At 40.4% G+C, this 22,565-nt stretch overlaps 1 protein-coding gene across 1 annotated transcript in view; it reads left to right on the top strand.

Annotated features, from left to right (window-relative positions):
* Window positions 1-2,907: 2,907 nt before the first annotated feature.
* PLS1 (plastin 1) overlaps window positions 2,908-22,565 on the top strand; it is a 455,585-nt gene continuing 435,927 nt past the window's right edge. The window contains exon 1 of the mRNA XM_069213917.1: window positions 2,908-3,190. The gene's annotated coding sequence lies outside the window, so the exon portion shown is untranslated. The remainder of the gene's footprint in view (window positions 3,191-22,565) is intronic.

Raw genomic sequence — 22,565 nt, 5'->3', positions numbered from 1 at the left:
CAGAACTGGAAACACTTACCGGAGGTTTGGTCTCCCCTGTTGGCGTAACCTCTGTTGCGGTAACCTCTTGATCGACGGGGATAGAATCTTGGTTTGTATCCCGTGTAGGTCTCAAGCTGGGATTGCTGACTGTAGGAGTCTCTGTTGGCGTATTGGCCTCTGATGGAGCGGCCGGCAAAGCGACTCCTACCTTTGCCGGCCCTGGCAAAAACCCGAGATGAAAAAATCTTTTTCATAGAAAGTTGGGCCTTGTCCAGGGAGGCGAAGGTGGACACATATTTCCCCAGATCTTTGATGAAAGAATCCCCAAATAATTGGCCTTGAGCCGACGGGCCTTCATCCTTGGAGGCCAAAGAGGCCAGCTTAGGATCAATCTTCAACAGGAGACTTTTCCTCCTTTCAATAGATAGCTGAGTATTGGCATTACCCAGCATGCAGATAGCGCGTTGCACCCAGTTCGAAAGAACTTCAGGATCTACAGGACTGTTGTCCATTTTAGCCTCTTCCGCCAAGTCGAAAATTCTGGTGAAAGGACCCACCAAATCTAGGAGCTTGTCCTGACAACCTGACCAAGCTCTATCAACACCCTTCTTGGGATCTTTGCCAAATTTGGTGAAAAACATCAGCATGTTGGGATCGATGACCGGGGTAGAAGTGATGTTATTCGGTAGCGAGGGGCGAGGACACTCAGACTTAAGCTTATTGCGAGTAGCTTTGTCGAGGGGATGGCGTAAAAAGAAAGAAACATAGTCAGCCACATGATCAGACGGGTACCACTACTTCGAATTCGGATGAACCATAAAGGAAGGGTCGAATAAGGGCTCGCCAGCATGGTCAACTAATATATGAGACACAGGGTGAACGTCACCACCGTCACTTGGAGAAATTTTACGCCTTTTCTCCAGAGGCCCACACAAAAATGGATCTGCAGATCCGTCCATATCATCGGTATGACTAGAATCATCATCGTCATCATCAGTGTCTCTCAAATGTGTAACATGAACTGGAGAAGGAGGGGGACCCGATTTATATACCTCTCGGGTGGAAGGACCAGACGAAACGCCTTTGGACGGCACCGGGAGGGTGGCCGCACGTTTCTTGCCTTTGTTAACAGGCACCTTGCAAGAAGTCATAATTTTGGAAAAGGAGGCTTCTAAATTTTTTGTTACCTCTGACATGGAAACAGCCACTGCCTGCTGCACAGAGTCCTTAATAAAGGATTTTAAATTTTCTTGAAAGACTTGAGAATCTTCCTCCTCAGTCATATTGACAGCAAAGTCAGAAAGGAATACTTAAAATAGGTATAAAAAATAATAAACCTGAAAACTAGAGGAAAACTGGAGAAACAGGGATTAAATGTGGAGAGAAAAGGAGGGAGTGGCTAAAGGGGCAGGAACCAGGAAATAGGGGCGGAGACTCCAATGAAGGCAAAGCCGGAGAGGAGACGGAAGCGTTCGAGCGTCCAAATTGCCGAAAACAGGGTGCTGAGACCGGCCGGGAGGCAAACGAGCGAAAATGCGCTCGAAATGCCGGTCGCAACGCGGGCCCTGTCAAGAAGGTATGGAGGAATGAAAGGAATGTCGCGCAAGTCTACAACGGGCGAAAAACGACCGTTGAAAGACGCGCTGCATGGAAAACAACAGACGCGCGTTTAAGCATAGGCACAAGACGCGCGTTTAAGCAGAGACATGTTGCCATTACAAATAGGTCAAAAACAGGCATTTGGTATAAGCGTAATATGAGGAAAAAATAATGGAGGTACTTATCTTGACTGCGAGCAGCAAGAAAAGAGGACTTGTTGCTCGCAGTTAAGATATTAGTATTGCTGCACGATATCTGATTGGCTATTCAACTATGATGTCATCGTTGTAGTTTGTGTTTTTTCTGGGTACTGTAGTCCTTTAACTTGGCTGCTATTGAGAATTAAAGCAAGAAAAGACTGCATAATATGAGCCTCCGGTCTTGTAATAAAATCTGAAGCCTTATGTGGCAAGACAAGTCCAGTTAGGAATTTACAACGCTAATAGCTCTAACTTGAGCAAACACGAGGCCCACTGCATTGCAAATACGTGTTTCTTTTTCTTTCATCACTTAATTGTGTATGTATTTGTTTTCGTACTCTATGGCTCGAGTACTGCTTTTCACCCCTCAAGTAATATCCCTCTGTCACCACTCAAACTGTGCTGCTCCCTTCTTCCGATTTGTCCGTTGCTTTCCCTGCCCCTACCGGTGCGTTTTTAAAAAACGAAAACTTTGAGAGGGTCCTGAAGCTGCTTGTTTATTGTTGCACCACTCCAGTTACACAATTAACTTTTGTGAACACTGGAATTAATTTGTTTGTAACAAGACTGGATGCAGCTATCTGTGCATGGCAAATAAAAAAAACGGTGGCGGCTTAATCATTTATGTACTCGTATACATCATTGTATCCGAACATATGCTCTAAAATGCACCACGGGACCTTATGTTTCTCACGCAGTCCCTTGCTCTGGGAATCGCAATTACTAATTTAGTATACCTGCTCATTAAGTAGCATTTGGATTGTTTACAGCCCGGTGCCTTTAACTAGTTGGTGTACTTTTCACACCATTCTTGTGCTTTTGCTCTCTTGTGCCACTCGATCTAACCTTCTACTTGGTTCCGAACTCTAAGGAAGAATATTTCTCTTCAAGGACTTCTAAACGGAGCCGTCAGACTGGTGATGAATGGAATTTGCATATGATGCACTGCATAACTACCAAACCCCGCCCTCTAAGTGGCGTCTACAGTAGCTATGCGGACGGTGTGCTTGATCGCATGTGGGAAAGTCTATTTACAAAATGAGCCAATCAGGAAGCAAAGAAAATTCCCTATCCGACCTGTACTATGTATCGACAGTATTACTGGTTGAGAAAAGTGCTCATCAAAGAGCTCCCTGCCCAGGTAACACAGGTGCGCTCTTCTGAGGTGAGAGCTCGCAGCACTGCAAGGGACCTTGACGAGGACACCGAGAGCACCAGCACCTCACGGCCAGACATTTATAGAAACAGCCCCGTGCGGCAAGTTGCACTATCCAGATTTCAATCCGCTCATAAGAAAACCTAGGAAGAGCTGAGCTCACGACCCGGAGAAACGTCATTGAGAGCTCGAAGTGTCGTACATGGACACCGACAGAGGACTGGAGCGCACTGACAAAGCCTTCTACATGCAAGTGAGTGTGGGCGCCATCTTGGAATGGTTCTGATTCCCGTTCATCTGAACTGGAACCACCTGGCATGTAAGCCACAGCCAATTGTTAATGTTGAAAAAATATTAGGCGTCGTCAGAGTTTGGCTAACCGTTGATGTACATTTCAGAATTGTTGCGATGGACTTCAGTTCTATGCCGAATCGGTTTTCATACGAAGTCGAAGAGCCCCCCCCCCCCACCCAGTTCCAGTGTATCCATCTGCTAATTTACTCAATACCTTCATATCTGCTAAGTTTTCAATTTTGTTATGAATTTCATTTTCATTTCTGCATTGTGATAATGTTTGACATTTCAATATCTTATGTGTGACACTTTATAATGTGTTTAGTAAAGCAGCTGTGTTTGTGGCGTCTTTCCTAACCCTGGAGTGTACACATAAACAAGGCCACACAGGAGCTATGTTCAAACGTTGCTTTTATTCCTCAGTATACACTAACTTTATGTGCATTGCATCATACATTCTGTTAACCACACCTTAACACCTCCCATCCATTTAGTATTTCCTGTTCAGAGTCTGCCCATGACACAGCTGACAAGATTTCCAGGCCCATGCTTGATGCATCTTCTCCTGGATAGGGTTTTTTCCTTTGAATTCTGTGACTTGTGTCATGTTTTTTTCTAATGGAATAAATAAAACTACTAGCCCCAGAATTCAAAGGAAAAACCTGGCCTGGAGCAGGACATCACAAATGGACCTGGGAAACTTGCCAGGGCTGCCCAAAAACACGAGGGCTCTAATGTGCATACCTTCAAGATGCTACATCACCTGCCTTTATTAAATGAAAAGTGGTAAACTTCACCAAAATCACATTTCCTTGATTAATCGGAGAGGTGCTCTCACTTGTCTGCCAGCTCGGGTGGTTTGAGGTGATTGTGGTTCATAGGCCCAGGCTCTTGATCCGGACTGGGTGGCAAGGTTGTTTCCCGTACAATTTCAGTACTCAACAAGTGTCTCAGTAGGTGTTTGAAATGTGAAGTCTCGCAAATGATGGATTTTCCAAGATGATGTGGTGTCACCATATGTTCTTTGTAAGACACAAGCTCTGAAGGATCAGCATCGAAAGGAGTGTCCATTTTCCATCTACATTTCTGCTTATCCAATACCCAGTCTCCTTTGTCAAAAACTGTCTCTTGGGAATGGCGATGCTGATCTGTATATGTTTTCATTTTTTTGCTTTCGAGCTGTCTTTCAAATCTTGTCAGTATTCACTGATTGAGGTAGTTTCATCCTGATAGCTCTCACAAATAGCAAGGTGTCTGGACTCTCACCATCTGTGGAGTGAGGAGTCGATCAATAGGCCTGGAGGGCCTGACACATGGCTTGGTTCAAATCAGTTTCCTCCATGGACACTCGTTGAATGACTTTCTTGAGAGTGCCCATGAATTGTTTGCCTACAACATTGGCTTGCGGCCAAAGAGGAATACTCTTTTAGTGTTTGACGTTGGGACGAACAAGGAATTCTTTAACCCGTTCTGTGCTAAAGGCAGAATGGTTCCATCCTCCAAGATGGTGGGCATGTGTGAGGACAGAAAAGTTCCCTCCTCTGCACACGACCTGGAAATCCCTCTGCTGTTAACAGCAGAGGGATTTCCTTTTTCTATTTTTTAGCCTCAGGAGCAGGGGAACAGCTTCCCCTGCCGCCCAAGGCATTTCTTTGTTTTCAATGTAATGGTAATAGGTGCGCTGACGTCATTACAGTGAACGTGAAATGAGTCAGTCGGCCATTTCACTTTCACTGCTTTGGTGCTCGCACGGCTGTCTCAATCCACGAGCACCAAATCACACGGGAGAGGTATAGTTGGAAAGGGGAGAACATCCTCTTTCCAATGGTATCTTTCCCAAGAGGATCCCTGCATGGGGATTGCAAGTGCTGCAGCGCAACACGGAATCCTAACTATTATTTATACTGAATCGTGGATTCTGTGCCTGAGGTCAGTGGATCTAAGCAACATAGGTTTGAGGGGATGTCATCATTGTGAAATGTAAGCATCAACAATAATCGTCATAATCAAAGATATTAAACCTCAAACAATAACCACACCAGTTTACTAAGAAGAAATATAAAATGTATTTCCCTAGATTAACAACGCTAATGTTACAAAAATAACTCTCAAACACAAATGGTAAGCATATAGAATTAATAGTAGTTGATTAGAACGTCTTATCTATCTAAGTTTAATCAAAACAACCAGACAAATAATCTCCAAAAGAATTACACTTATCAGAACTGGTAATAATGTCAAAGTATACATTAGTACAACACTCAAAAGATGTCAGTATAAATCATGAGCATTCCAAATTAACACCCCCACTAACCATGAATTAGCATTAACATGTTGGGCTTCGTGTAAAAAGAATTTAGAAACACAAATGTAGGAAAATCTCTTTAACTTGGGTTATTATAAAAAAAATATTATTAATATGCAGCAATCAAATTATTAGATGCAGCTGGTACCTGGAAAGCAAAAGAGACACATGTAACATGACAGTGACATACATTACCAAATTTATTGCAACAAGTAGTCTACTTCACCAAGGGGACACCATCAGATATGTCTTCAGAAGAATCGGGCCTAACAACAGATAAACCCACACTGCTAATATGACTCAAACTATCAACAGGAACACTGGAATCTAACAACTTCAATCTCTCCCGCTAAAATCTGCAATCTGCCTCAAGAAGAATCCTACTCAAGTTGGTATACTAATCTTTAAAAAGCGTATGATTGATCAGTTCATGGGGTGGTTACGTGTCAGCCAATAGAAGTTTTATTTGATAAGCTAAAATACGACAACATTACATTAACTAAAATATTTTCTCAACAGTAACTTTTCCTCTTCCGTCTCGTCTGTAGCTCCATTGTTCCATCTCATCTAAACTTCTCTTCTCGGGAAGAAAGTTTTTCACTTGTAACATTCACTTCTCTCCTTGAGGAACGATCTACTTTTTAGTAACATTCTCAAACAGTAGAACATTCAACTTATGCAGTACTCAGGTAAAACACGGTCTTGTAAGACATAATGCAGCAACCCACTAGGGGTAGCTGTGGACACATCTATCAAAGCATCGAATACACTTTTATGTAAGTACTAAATTATGGAAAATAACAGCAACATTTAGTTAGAATTTTGCTCAGTTAGGAACAGAAATGAACTGTGGCGGTCATTTTCAAAAGTCACCCATTTTACACGTTAATTAATTATACATTTAGTATACCAAAATCATTAATAAACATGTTAGAAAATTCACACTCTCACAATCCCTCCTCTAATGACTATTTATGTCTTCACATCAATCTATAATAAATGTATTTATTATCATACATTTTTCAAAATGTGGTCTCATTTATTTTCGCATTATTTCTCTTTCTCCTTTTATTTTCTCTATAGAATTTAGTAATTTGTACATCGAATCTCCTTCTATTCTTTTCCAGTTTTCTTCTTTTTAAACATTTTATCATTTTATATGTTCCCCAAATTCCAATTAGACAAAATACAATTACTGACACCCATTTTGCCATTGTCAAAATAATAACTCTTTCCACGTTACTAAACCAATTTCCCACAGCTTTAATTCCCTTGCAAGCTTTTTCCCAAACTGCAGTTTCTGTTAGTTCTTTTCAATCTTCTTTGTTAATTGTTACATGTTTAATCAATTCTTTAACTTTTCCTGAATTAATGGGGTGTAATGAACAACAATGATTTGAACCAAGTAGTATACAAACTCCGCCCTCTTTTGCTAAAAGAATGTCTAACGCAAGGCGGTCCTGAAGTGTCATAGTTCTTGTAGCAGCCAATTCTGTGTGTAGAAGAATAATAGCTCCAGAATATCTTGTCAACATGTTATCCACTATTGTAGACAACTTCTGTATTTTGATTGAATTCAAGACTACTTCCACTGAAGGAATTATAGCCCCTAAAATGTCTCCCACAATGCTAGAAATTGATTCTCGCTTGGGTCTCGTTTGAAATTTCATTGTTTCAGGAATCTTACTCAAGTTTTCCAACTGATAGATTTTCGGAAAGACTATTCCCAAGTAAAATGACCCGTACCATCCTCTAGGAAGACGGTAATATGCATTTCTCCCACAAACATAATAAATTCCAGGTACTGGTGGGTCCTGTCCATTCATCATAAAATCCCACTTGCTCCTGAACATAAAAACGTGCCTACACTCTCTCTTTCCTACAAACACTCTATCATTCTTACTCCAAGGTCTGTATATACGAAGCCTTCCCACATGTTCAGCATCTATTGTTAGCTTTCCTTGTTTAGTAATATTAGTATAAGCACAATCAACTCCAAGTTTTCTACTTATTATTCCCTTATCTATCTTTACCTTTATTTCTCTTCTTCTATCTTCTGTTTTATCTAAAAATTTATTTTCTACAGGAGTTAGTAAACATGTCAAATTATTCCGTTGAGCGAATGCAGTGCCAAAGGTTAAAGTAGGCTCAAATAAATCTCTCATAGTAACTATGTTATTATCTTTGGCTATTCTATTCAAATAATCTATGACAGGTACAAATGAAAATACCATGTTGTAATTTGAATAGAAATACTGGTCATAGTCTTGATTATAGAAACGTGTTCATAAAAGACTACAACTTATAGTATAAGTTACAGGCAAGCTATAGTAAGTAGTTCCTTCATCCACCTAAGTCGGAATCTGTGTACATACATAACAATCTTTCGCATCCATCACCTCAACATACTCATGCAATAAGCGATAGAAAGCTTTAGAAGAAAGCTCTTTCTCTTCATGTAACTATTTAACATATATTCTAAACTTATCTCTTGTTAGTGATGTATCAGTTATATCTAAAGAACTATCAATCTTTCAAAAATTCAATCACTCTGGACAGTCTCCTTGTAAATTTCAGTATTGCAGCTTGTCAAATCCAGTTATTCATTTGTCAATTCCAGTAAGTATTAATGTCTCTTAAGCACGACTTTCATATAATTTTCCAATATCTTTTCCCAAAGTCTTTTTCTCGCAATCTTCACGTGCCAAAGTAAAACCTTCAATGTCTCTGTCAAAACAATAGCTCAAAAATTCTTCTTGCCAGTCATTCGTATTTGAATATGCCCATTCTGGCCCTACATATCGCTTGCTTGCAACTGTTTTTCTTTTCGGTCTTCTGCTACTTTCACCTTCTTCTCCACTAGTATTTTCTCCTTCATGCAATTCCTTTTCCTCTTGAATTGATGGAACTACATTAATCCTTCCACTCATTGAGCTTTTCTCTGGCCAATTGTCTCCTTTCAATGTCTTCTTCATCTACACTTTTCTCAAGATTGAGTCTTCACTTGCCTTTGAACCTTTTTCTTCTGACATTCCCGCAACTGGTTCAGGAAGAGTATATTTTCACTTAGGCGGAACTACCCTCAATTCCTTTCCTAAAGGGGTCAGTCCTTTGTTCAGTTGGGTATGTGAAACCACTTGCTTCTGAGGACACCCTCTTCTCTGTCGATTCTTTTTGATCACTCTCATTTGAGGACACCCTCCTCAGGTCAGAATCAGTCTTTTCACTTTGTTCACGGACTGACTCTTCTACTCCTTTTACAGATTGTTCAACTTCTTCTGTATTTTGTTCTTTTTCGTCTGTTATAGGAGTAGGCACATTTCATTCATTTTCAATGATCAGTTCACTTTCTTTCCCTTTGCTCCAAATGTTGTCAACTGTTGGTAATCTCAACAGTTATTCTTCCCTTTCTGTTGGATCACGCACTTTTCTTGTGTGGCTTGCATGCACCCAGTTCGGTAAACCAGCACACTTTACAGCTGTCGTTGTAGTGAGCACTATTTGATAAGGACCCTTCCACCGTGGTTCCAGGCAAGACTTTCTCACATGCTTCAGTATGAGCACTCAGTCACCAGCTCTCAAGCTGTGGCCTTGACCTTGCATTTGTTGTACTGTTGTTGCTTTCACCTGATGAGAAAAAGACCAAACCACATCAGCTAGGCTTTTGCAAGAATCTAGCACCATATCATCTGTAATATTCACAAGTGCATTTGCAGCTATTGCTGGCACTCTCATTGCTCTCCCCATCAAAATCTTGTGTGGAGACAACCCAGTTTTCTTATCAGGAGTGCTTCTCATTGACATTAGCACTAGTGGCAAAGCATCTGGCCATTTTAAATTTGTCGACGCACAGACTTTTGCCAATCGTGATTTTAATGTTCCATTCTTTTGCTCTACGGGTCCTGAAGCTTCTGGGAGATAACTACAATGTAGTCTCTGCTGAATGTTTAATGCTCAAACAAACAATTTTATCACTTCATTATTGAAGTGGGCTACCCTATCTGTTTCTATAGAAACCGGGAAACCAAAACGTGGAATTAGTTCTTGCAAAAGTAACTTAGCCACTGTCAGACTGTAATTTCTCCTTGTTGGATATGTCTCAATCCAGTGACTGAAAATGCACACAATTACCAACACGTATTACAAACCAGCACACACAGGCATCTTAATAAAGTCCATTTGCATTCTACTGAATGGACCTCCTTCCATACCTATATGTCCCATGTTGACAATTTTTCCTTTGCCGACATTCATCTGCTGACAAATTACACACCTATGGCAAACCAGTTCAGCCACTTGCTTGAATTTTGGATTGTACCAAAATTCTTTAAAACTTCTGATCATCACATCTCTCCCTATGTGTGTCTGACCATGATAGTATCTAGCCATTTGTGTCAATAAACTGTTTGGTAAGACTACTTTTCCCTCTACTGTCATCCGAATTTCGTCTTCTCTTTGAATGCAACAATGTTTTATCCAATCCCTAATCTCTTCTTCTGGAACATTGTTCCTTATAGCCTTTAACTCCTCTAATGTCTCAACAATCTGCATTGTAAAATGTGCGCACACCTCATAATTTTCAGACATTAAGTCCCAATTTCATTTGAATGAAATTCCATTCAGAGCACAACATTTTGCAACCTGGTCTGCATAAGCATTTCCCAGTGTTACATAATCTTGTCCTCTCTGGTGTGCACTGCATTTAACAACGGCAATTTTCTCTGGTTTCTGTACAGCTTGTAACAAATCATATATTCTTTCTCCATTTCTCACAGGTGAACCTGATGAAGTTAGGAACCCCTTCCGTGACCAAATGTGCCCAAAATCGTGTACAATACCAAATCCATACTGACTATCAGTGTAGATTGTTAATATCATCTGGTCTGACAATAAGCATGCGCTAGTAAGAGCCACCAAGTCTGCAACTTGTGCAGAAATTACTCCTTTAAGCCACGAAACTTCTAGTATGCCAGTAACTGTACAAACTGCATATCCTGCTTTTAAGGCACCCTTGTTGTCTCTTAAGCAAGAACCACCGGCAAAGAGAATTTGATCATTGTCTTCCAAAGAAGTGTCTTTAATGTCATCTCTTGGTGTGGTACATAGTTCTGTCACCTCCAAACAATCATGTTCAATGTCATCTATTTTATTTGGTAACATTGTTGCCGGGTTAAGCACTGTGCACCTTTTGATCGTTACATTTGGTGCTCCAAGAATCACTGTCTCATATTGTGTAAATCTTGCATTTGTCAGGTATTGCGTTTTTGACCTGGTCAATAGAATTTCTATTGAATGAGGTACCATCACCCATTACAATGTTTTCACTTTGAGTTATACTCTGCTCAACTGCTTCAACTGCTCGTAAGCATCCTGGTAAGGCTGCTGCAACATTATCCAAAGTAGCTGAAAAATATGCTACCGGACGATTGACACCACCATGTGTTTGTGTCAAGACAGACAAAGAACATCCATCTCTCTCATGACAAAACAACAAGAAAGGTTTTGTGTAATCAGGCATACCCAAAGCTGAAGCTTGACACAAACTCTCTCTCAGTTCAGTAAATGCTCTCATGCATTCCTCATCCATCATTATGGAATCTGAAACATCCTTATGTGTCAATCTTTGCAGTGGTTTAGAAATAGCTGAAAGATTTGGAATCCACTGACGACAATATCCTACCATTCCCAGAAACATCCTCAACTCTTTCTGCAAACGCTGTATTTTAATTTTCATTATTGTCGCTACTCTTTCTCTGGAAATTCTCCTTGATCCTTTCTTGATCAAATATCCCAAATATTTCACCTCTTGCTGACAATACTGCAACTTAGTAGGAGATACTTTATGACCATTGTCTCCCAAAAAGTTCAACAATGCAATTGTATCCTCTGCAACCTTCGTCTTTTGATGCAATCAACAAATCATCAATTTACTGCACTAATGTTGATTGGTAAGGCATCACCAATGACTCAGGTTCTTTTTCAAAATCTGATTGAAAATTGATGATGATTCTGAAAACCCTTGAGGAATTCTACACCAGCAATATACTCTGGTCAAGAACTTGAAACAAAAGAGATATCTACTATCCTCATGTAGAGGTACTGAAAAGAAAGTTTGGCACAAATCAATTACTGTGAACCATTCTGCATCACATGGAATCTGAAACATTATCACTGCTGGATTTAGCACAACTGGACAACATTTCACCACAATGTCATTTTATTTTCCTCAAATCCTGGACAAGACAAATTTTCCCATTCGGCTTTTTCAAACCCACTATTGGTGAATTACATGGACTGCTCATCACTTATTTCAAAACTCCCTGTGCCAAAAAATCCCTTCAACTACCTCATTTGTCATTGGATATTGTGCAGTCTGTGTAAACACTACATTCTCTTTCACTGTTATTTTGACTCCTTCAACTCCTTTAATCAAACCAATGTCTTTTCCTGATAAGCCCCAAACTTTTGACTTAACTCTTTCCTGTAAATCGATCGGCAGATCTTCCTTTTCAAGAACTGGAAAGAAATTAATTAAGTCTACCGAATTGTTATCCTCATTTGCCTGCTCATTTTCATCTGTCTGGTCATTGAGATTTATCAAAGCAAATTCTCGTGACACCATCCTTCTTTCGACATCAACTGACAAATCTTCTTCCCCATCACTGTTTGTCTCAATTTAAATCCCTTTCGTTGAACACAAAATTGAACAATTAATTTTGCACAGCAAGTCTCTTCCTAATAATGACACTAGACTAGAATCACAAACAACAAAGCTATGGTAATCTCTAAAATGTCCAATTTTCACAAGAACTGGTTCCGTAAGAGTAATAACCAAATGTTTATTTGCACCTCCGACTATTTGCACTGTCTTTCCTGAAATCGGTATATCTGGAACTTCCACAGTTCTTACTGTCGAGCGTGTTGCTCCTGCATCAACCAGAAAATTAACCTCATGACCATGTACTTCACCTTTCACATAAGGACCTCTTTGATCCACTTCTAATGATGCAGCCATCATACACTCCTCCTCATCTGAACTATCCAACGGCCATTCAGCTTTTATTTCATCCTCACTGTGTAAAGGAAACTGTTCAGCTGTTCTTACATTTTTGTTCTGACTCTGATTTGTGACCACTTGCGAAAGCATTACCTATTGTTGATCCATAGGGCTATGTATCATTTGAACCTGTCTTGGCATGTGCATTTGCTGTACAGGCACCATCTGCACCTGTGGCTGCATTTGTTGCACTTGTACCTGATGTACCTGATGTTGTGCATTCTGTACCTGTTGTATTGGCTGTACAGGCTGAAAACCTTGCATATTATTCACATTGTTCTGGAAATTTTGGTTTTGCCCCCCCATCCTATGTCCTCTCATGCTCTGGTATGAATTGACACGATTTGCCTGCTGTATAATTCCTCCTTGATTTTACATCAGGCACTGCCTCTTCCAATGTCCAATTACTCTGCAAATATGACAAGGTAGCACCTTTCGCCTTTGCTGCTCATCCTGCATCACCACCAAACTCAAATTCACATTTTTATAAACCATCAGAAGCATCATTCCACCTCTACCTCGACCTTGACTCGGAAACAAACCATTTCCCTGTGGCAGCTGTTGAAAATTTCCCTGTAATCCTGTCTGTGCAGCCTTGATCTGCATCACCATCGCTTCCTCTTTCAGTTTTTTCTGCTTCATCTCAATTTCATCACTATAGTATTTGGCATATTGCAACACCTCATCAATCGGCTTAGCTTGCCAGCAAATTAAATGATTCTTAATCATCCGATTTATTTCTGGTTTTAATCCTTCATCAAACCTGAACACCAAATGATTCATGTTCTATTTCTCAATTGTTTCCACACCATTGAATTGTTTGAACGCTTTCAACAACCTTTCATAATATGCATGAACCAATTCCTTTCCTTCCTGTGATGTTCTATCTATGCGTTGCCAATCCACTTTTGTCTGCGAAACTCTCGTTTTCAGAAACTCAATGACCTTATAGTAATATTTCATTACTTCAGGAGATGGCACAACTGTTTTCAAATCTCTTTGCTGTTCGCTTGTTGGCCAATCAGCACTCCTTTTGCATTCAATCCACAAATCTGCTGGAACAATAATATCGAAAAGTGTATTCATAGACACTTTGCAAGTTTCAGAAACCTGTCTGTTTGCTGATACCACTCCATTGGCTTCTCTCTCAATCTCATGTAATCATTTGTAAAACTTAAAATATCACTCCTATTCCAGGGTACATGTCCAAAATTATCTCCTGGTGTTTTTCTCATTGACAGAATTTTCACTGACTCTACTGCCTGTATCATCTTTATTTGGTTTTTCTCTTTTCTTGACCCATCTGCCTTCCCATTTATCTAATGCTGTCCAAACTTGTACTTTCATAAGTAATTCTCTAAGATGTGTGCTCATCCCTGCTGTGAGAAAACAGGGCTGATTGCAGAGGCCCCCTAACTTTTTGCCCCCATTTTCCACTTTTTGCTGGTGTTTTCCTGACTCTGATGGTGCCCTGGGTACTGCTAACCAGTCCCAGGGCCTGTGCTCTGTGTAAAATCAATATGCAAATTAGGGTAATTATAATTGGCGAAGTTAACCTACCTATAAGTCCCTAGTATATGGAAGGCATGTAGGTTTAGGGACCACAGCATAGGTACACTGATGAGGTGGCCAGTGTCATTTTAAAGGCAGGCTTGCCTTGCTGGCTGCTTTTAAATTAAAGTTCTATGCAAATTCAACTTTGGAATTAAAAGTCGTTCCAAAGTCATAAACTACCTTATTTTTACATATACGTCACCCCTAAGGTGTGCCCTATGTGCCCCTAGGGCTGGGTGCCATGTAACTATAAGCAGGGACCTTATAACAGTAGTTTTATAAGCCCTGGTGAGGTAAAACCAGCCACATTTGTTTTTCCCTCATTGTAGTGAATGGCCTTCATAGGATAGAATGGGGAGACTTTATTTTAATTTTTAAATTCCCTTTAAGTAATGGATACCAAGAGTTTGGTATCAAATTCATTGTTATAATAAATCCCACAACTTCTAGTTGTGGGATTTAATATAACTTGTCCAGGTAAAGAGTTTTAAACTTTACCTGAAAAGTTGCCAATTTCAGCATTGCATTGTTTTTGCTGCTGTGCCCTGATTGGCCAGCCTCTGGCAGCCTGGCCAGGCTGCCTGATGAGGTGTGAAGTGGCCTGGCTTCACACAAAGAGATGTGCCTGTGGGAGGGAGTTTCCCCTCAGCAGATGGTGAGGCAGGAAGGGGGAGGGCTGCCAAACTGGTTGTCAAAGGCAGAGCAGGACATTTGGAGCACCCCAGCAACACCCCCACATTCTGCAACCCCAGACAACTAGGTGTTCCTTGATTAGATTAGGAGAGGGCAGTAGAGGGGTGTGTTTATGATTTTTAGTCACATCAGTGGGTGGGCTCAGCCAGATGTAACCTCCAAAAATCAGATTCAGCCATGATGGATTTTTGAAGAATGTTGCCTCCTGGGATTGATTTTTGCCACACTTCCCAGGAAATGGTCATCACAGGGGGAAGGACCCTGCACCTGATTGGAGAATCAGGACCCCCCTGTTTTTCACCCAGGAGCAAGGATAAAACTGGCAGACCTGCACCACACCTCAGTTCCCTACCAGCTCCCATTCAGATTCCAACAAGGAAGAACTACAGGAGAAGAAGGACTGCCCTGCTGGACCCCTGGCCTGCGCCTGGACACTGCACTCTTGAGGACTGCCAGCTGCACACTTGGGCTTCTCCACTAAAAGGACTTTACCTGTCTTCTACTGCTTCAAGGAGGGACTCCCTGTTTGCTACAGTTACAAATGAGCTGCCCAGAGTCCCCTGCATCAAGTCCTGCAAGCAGAGCCCAGCTGACCAGCATCCAGTGGCCATTTGAGGATTCTGACTAGGTGCATTCTGGGAATTGTAGTCCCAACTCCCAAGGAGCAACTCAGAGCTTCTGGAACCTTGGATCAAGTTGTGGACACTTCAAGGACACAAAAAGGACCTCTGGAAGAAGATCGAGAAGTTTGGAGCAACTCCATAAATTGAAGTGGTGCATTGTGGGAGTTGTAGTCCCAGACCCCAAGAGGCAACCCAGAGCCTCTGAACCCTTGGCTGGTGCTGTGGACCACTTTCCTGAATCAAACACTTCTGAAAGTAAGTGTGACAGTGTTACCTTGTGGGTGGCCTGAACTCTGGACTTTGTTCCTTCCAGTGTGACCTTTTTTAACCCTTTGAGTGCTAGTTGCTTCTATGCGCTAGAAAGCTTTGATTCTCTAAAAATTCATATCTCCGGTTCCCCTTATCTGATTTTATTGGTTTTGGTGTCATTTTAAAGATAAAAATATAATCTACTTTTATAAATTGATTTTGGCTTTTTAAACTGTTTCCTGTGTTTTATTTAATTACTGTTTTGTGATATTTGAATGCTTTACACTCTGTCTCCTAAGTTAAGCCTTGACGCTCGTTGCCAAGCTACCAAGGGTTGAGCTGGGTTTAATTTACTGAGACTTAACTGGACCTAAGTGGAGGTTAGTGGCCTATTGCTAAGTGTAGGTACCTACCTGCACCTTCCAATAACCCATTTTCCAGCACCTGCAGATCTCGTGTATAAAATCGTCCTCCTCCATGTTTAGTCTGTAACTTGTTTTCATTTTTGACAAATCAATGTCATTATCGTCTGCTACTTCTTTTAACTGTTGGTAAATTCTCTCTGCTCCTCTAGTAATTATTTTACATTGATATCTCAATTGAGCTTCAGTATAGGACTCATGTCTGTTCACACCCATGGTCCCTTCCAAGAGTTCATTCTCACTGTTTATTGTTTCTTCCTCTCCATCTTTTTTGTCTTGGGTTTTTGAATTATTTAAATCTTCCAACCATTTTGTTATTTCTTGTGCAGACAAACCTTTCAAAGCAACTCCATTAGCTTGTGCATCTAAATCTCGCTCTTGTCCTGAACTCACGCATTGTTGTGGAACCATTACACTCAGTCCTTGACTATTATAGAATATAGTCCCAGAATTCTCAACAGGAGACAAATCTATTAAAGAATTAGTCTAATTCAAGCTTCGTCCTTGTCTAGGAATTGATTGTTCCAAAACTCCATTCTGAATATTAATCAATGAACTCACTGCACTATTGTCTACACATGCATATAATGGAATTACCGGACCCATTGTAATAGGAACAGTAATTACATCTGGATTAGCTAAAGATCCAACCCTCTGCATCTGTCCTACACCCATGCTCTGCATTTGTGGAATCTGTATTTGAACAGGCTCTCTTATGTTCATTCCTTGCTGACCATGAGACAACACTAAATTAGTAGTCGTCCTTACAATCTGCGCCTCAGCTGTATTTTAGGAATGTTTATTTTGAACTGCTGTCTGTTCTTCAATGAATCATTGAACCTACTCTGCATCTGAACCCGTTTATTTTTCAGGATACCCCTTGGTATTTCTGATGTGGATGGGGCAGTAGGAATTCTATTACTAATTCCACTCCCATTTGATCCGTTATCACTTCTTTGATTCGCATTTGGTGGAGGATAAGTCTCTAAAATCTCAGAAACTATCTCATATTCGCCCATCTCATCGTCATCATTAAACAAGACTCACCTCAAGTCCTTAAATGTTTGTTCTTTAGTCTCTGATGAACCCTTTTTCTTCCATCTTTTGTTTAATCCTCTTCCTCCTTTGTTCTTGCAGGAAATAATCTAATTCCCTGTAATGTTCCTACTCTCCACCTTTTCTGCTCTTTATCCCATCTAGCTTCCGCCAACGTCTTTTCCACTCTTCTCATTTTCTTTTCAAATTTGAATGCCTGTTGCTGTCTTGTTATCAGCTCCCAAATCGCTAAAGCTTCGTATTTTGCTGGCCTCGTGGAGGTTTTAAACTGTACATTTTATACCTCAAATGATCCAAAATTCCTAAATTGAACATTCCATTTTCTGGAAAAGCCAAACAACCTTCTTTTCATGTAATTTTGACCCAATGTTTCAACAAAAGACATGCTCCTGCTCCCTTTTCGTCAGATACAGTATATGATGGAGTATTCTCTGGTGGACAGACCTCTCCTTCGAGTGCCGGAATATAATTAACATCTCTCTGTGCGCTTCTCATAGCCTTGAAAAACAACATTTTCGACTGAAATTTATTTAAACCTAATGTCCACAACAAAAATTATTTGCAAACTTAAATACAGTAAGCAAATACAAATATTAAATTGAATGAAAAAAAGAACAACCAATCAAGAAGTGACTACGATCCCACACTTCTTTTCGACCCTCTCACCTTCCAATCGTGTTACTCTATTGTCAGACTGATTGACGAATCTGCGCGCAACTCTTCTCACTAGTTAACCAATCCCAGCGCATGGCACCACTTACGTCACACTAACACATACACACCTCCTCAGCTCGCTCGCTGAGACACTGACAAAGCCTATCGTACCGATTCCTTTCACAACCCACACATAAATCAATGCAATATTAATTTGCAAGCTAACATAAACCAAAAGAAAAATAAGAAAACAAATTCGCTCATTTACTACAGGTAGGGTAATACAATCGCTTCAGAACCTTCCAAAGTAACCTTCAGCTTTCGCCTACTCTTTTTCACAGTTCCCACAATCGTGAGTAAAATTCGACCTGCGAACTTCACTTCTTAACTGATCCTTGGACTATCGTCCTAGTGCACTTAGTACTCACCAAGTCTTCAGTATAATTCCAATAACACCATTTATCTTGCAAACTTGACTTACCAATCACGCCGGATCGGTCTATTAAATGAACGAATTACAACATATACCAAGTGTCTCACTACACCTGTCAATATACTCCGGAGTCCCAGACCTCTCTCCTTAGGTCTGTCATCAACAACCATGTGGATAATGTTTCCTGCATTAAGTGCCAACCTCAAATGAAGAACGCCGCTTCCTTACTCTCATGCCTATAGAAGTACGCCCACGCCATCTAAAATCTACTTGAGTATTTCCACTCCTCTAAACTCATACTCACCTCCAATCAACTGCAAATTAGCTCAAGCTATGCAAGCGCAAATAACTTCTCTCAATTCAACCAAACACCGCTAGGAATATACCCTTAAACCTAGAGGGTCTCCAAGAACTTGGGAAAGTCACTTAAGGCAACTAGCAACTCATCTTGTTAAATCCCTATAACATTTTAGAAAAAGAAAATCCAACAAATTTTATTTTCACAAAGAGAACCTTACATTAACCACATTATGACATCATCAAACTATGACGTAACCGTAACCTGCTACCAAAAACTGCTGCAGCGCCACAGAATCCTAGCTATTATTTATACTTTATCTGCGCTGAGGTCACTGGATCGAAGCGACATTGGTTTGAGGGGATGTCATCAATGTGAAATGTAAGCATCAACAATAATTGGCACAATCAAAGATGTTAAACCTCAAACAATAACCACACCAGTTTATTAAGAAGAAATATAAAATTTATTTCCCTAGATTAACAACGCTAATGGTACAAAAATAACTCTCAAACACAAATGGTAAGCAAATAGAATTAATAGTAGTTGATTACATCATCTTATATATCTAAGTTTAATCAAAACAACCAGGCAAATAATCTCTAAAAGAATTACACGTATTAATAATACCAGAACTGGTAATATTGGCAAAGTATACATTAGTACAGCACTCAAAAGATGTCAGTATAAATCATGAGCATTCCAAGTTAATACCCTCACTAACCACAAATTAGCATTAACATATTGGGCTTCATGTAAAAAGAATTTAGAAACACAAATTTAGGAAAATCTCATTAACTCAGGTTATTATAAAAAAATATGAATATGCAGGAATCAAATTATTAGATGCAGCTGGTACCTGGAAAGCAAAAGAGACAAATGTAACATTACAATGACATACATTACCAAATTGAGAGCAACAAGCAGTCTACTTTAGCAAGTGGACTCCATCAGATATGTCTTCAGAAGAATCGGGCTTAACAACAGCTAAACCCACACTGCTAATATGACTCAAACTATCAACAGGAACACTGGAATCTAATGACTTCAATCTCTCCCGTTAAAATCTGCAATCTGCAATCTGCCTAAAGAAGAATCCTACTCATGTTGTTATACTAACCTTTAAAAAGCTTATGATTGGTCAGTTCATGGGATGGTTACGTGTCAGCCAATAGAAGTTTTAATTGATAAGCTAAAATAATACAACGACATTACATTAACTAAAATATTTTCTCAACAGTAACGTTTCCTCTTCCGTCTCGTCTGTAGCTCCATTGTTCCATCTCATCTAAACTTCTCTTCTCAGGAAGAAACGTTTTCACTTGTAACATTCACTTCCATCCTCAAGGAAGAAACCACGTATTAGTAACATTCTCAAACAATAGAACATTCAACTTATGCAATACTCAGTTAAAACATGGCCTTGTAAGACATAATGCAGCAACGAACTAGGGGTAGCTGTGGAGACATCTATTAAAGCATTGAATACACTTTGTTTTGTAAGTATTGAATTATGGAAAATAACCACAACATTTAGTTTGAATTTTGTTCAGTTAGGAACAAAAATGAACTGTGGCGATCATTTTCAAAAGTCAACCTTTTTACACTTTAATTCATTACACATTTAGTATACCAAAATCACTAATAAACATGTTAGAAAATTCACACTCTCACATAAGCAGGGATCCATCCTGGTAGCCTAAGACAAAAGCTGCGGTCCATAATAGGAAACACATTTTAGCCATTTACTGCTCATCAGGGGGCAAATTGGCCTTATTTTTTAGGTTAATCTGCCCCACTGGGTGGGGGGGGGGGGCAGAATGCCACTAGACACCAGAGACTTTCAAAAATATATGTTGGGGAGCGGCCCCTTAGGCGGGGGGGGGCAGATAACCACTAGACACCAGGGATTACACTTACTTTTTTTATTTGTAGGATTGGGGGCTAGCCAGAGTGGGCATGGCCATGCCCACCCCAAAAAAAGGGAGTCAGTCTTTCTGCTCCTCTGGTGGGGCAGATGGGGCAATTACCCCATCTACCTCCCCCCTGGGGGTGGCTGAAAGCCCACTAGACAAAGGGATTACACTTTCTTTTTTTATTTGTAAGGGTGAGGACTGCCCAGCATGGGCATGCCATGCCACCCGCCAAAAAAAGTGGAGCAGTCTTTCTGGGGTGATTTGCAAATCACCCCATCCTGGTTTCCTCTAGGTGTCTAGTTATCAAAAATGTACAGGTTTGCTAGGTTTCCCTAGGTGCTGGCTAAGCCAGGCCCAAACATCACAGCTACCCACTTTACAAAAAATGGATCAGTTTTGCCTGGAAAATTTTGATGTATCTATGTTGCGTTTTGGGCCTTTCCTGTCATGGATGCGAGGCCTACCCACACAAGTGAGGTACCATTTTTATCAGAAGATGTAGGAGAATGCTGGGTGGAAGGAAGTTTGTGACTCTCTGTAGATTCCAAAACTTTCCATCATAAAAAATGTGAGGATATGTATTTTGAAATCAAAGTTTGAGGTTTGCAAGGGATTCTGGGTAACACAACGTGGTGAGAGCCGTGCAAGTAACCCCATCCTGGATTCTACTAGGTGTCTAGTTTTCAAAAATGTACAAGTTTGCTAGTTTTCCATGTGTGCCAACTGATCTAGGGCCCAAAAACCACAGCTACCCACTTTGTAAAAAACAGGTCAGTTTTGCTTGGAAAAATATTATGTGTCCGTGTTGCGTTTTGGGCGGCTTCCTGTAGCGTTTACTACGTCTACCCACACAAGTGAGGTACCATTTTTAATGGGAGAGTTAAGAAAATGTTGAGGTGAAGGAAGTGTATAGCTCGGTGCAGATTCTAAAAGTATCCATCACAGAAATGTGAGAAAATGTTTGTTTTTTATTTTTAGTCAAAGTTTGAGGTTCGCATGGGATTCTCGGTAAAACAACCAGGTGGGATCCACGCAAGTCGTTCCAACCTGGATTCCCCTAGGAGTCTAGTTTTTAAAAATTTACAAGTTTGCTAGGTTTTCCTAGATGTTAGCTGAGTTAGGGCTAAAACCACAGCTACCCAGTTTGCAAAAAACATGTCAGTTTTCCGTGGAAAAATGTGATGTAGCCATATTGTATTTTGGTCTGTTTCCTGTTGCAGGCACTAGACCTGGCTACACAAGTGAGGTACCATTTGTATTGAGAGGCTAGAGGTAACACAGAATAGTACAACAGGTATTTTTTTTGGGAACAATCTTTATTGGTTTTATTGTTTTATAATCTTATATTTGTGAGACAGACGTATATCTCTTTTATAAAACCAACAGGTAGCATAGGCTTATCAAGTCAAATAATAAACATCCGGGCATATATTTACAATCCCTTGGCCCCCAGTGTTACACGATGATCAGTTAAACATTGCAGATGTGATACAGTTATTTAGAGTTTGTCTATCTCTGTTAGTCATATGTATCATAGTAAATTCCCCCCTCCTCATTAAGTAGACATCTTCCCTATATCACGCCTTCTCAGATGACTGCTAACTCATCCTGTAAATTTTTTAACTTTTGGAATTCAGCATCGTCGGCCAGGGGCCGGGTCTTTCTCCTCCAGGATTGTGTGCTAATCAGTTCTTTAATCATGTTCATGGCTTTGTCTGCATTGGTTGCAGTAGCGATTTCTTCCACCGATAGAGCCTGTGGTGTGCTGAAGTTCACAATAAAGTTGAGGCATGCCTCAGCTGTGTTGGATGTCAAACTGTGACTATGCAGCAGCACTTGTGAAAAATACTCTGCTGCCTTCCCTGGTTTGTGTACAATTTCGTAGTCATATTCTTGAAGTCCTAACCCCCATCTCTATGTGAAAGGGCATCTTAGCATTCGGGATCCCAAAAATTGCAGCAACGCCTGGTGATCCGTGATAAGGGTCAATTGTTTTCCATACAGGAGTTCATGAAAGTGTTTGCATACCCACAGCCAGACTCTCCTTCTCTGGCTGAGAGTAAGCATGTTCTGT

This window comes from Pleurodeles waltl, chromosome 11, assembly GCF_031143425.1.
Source record: "Pleurodeles waltl isolate 20211129_DDA chromosome 11, aPleWal1.hap1.20221129, whole genome shotgun sequence".
In the NCBI taxonomy this organism is placed as follows: Eukaryota; Metazoa; Chordata; class Amphibia; order Caudata; family Salamandridae; genus Pleurodeles; species Pleurodeles waltl.
The sequence above is the reverse complement of the archived record's forward strand: the minus strand, read 5'-3'. Positions and strand labels throughout refer to the sequence as shown.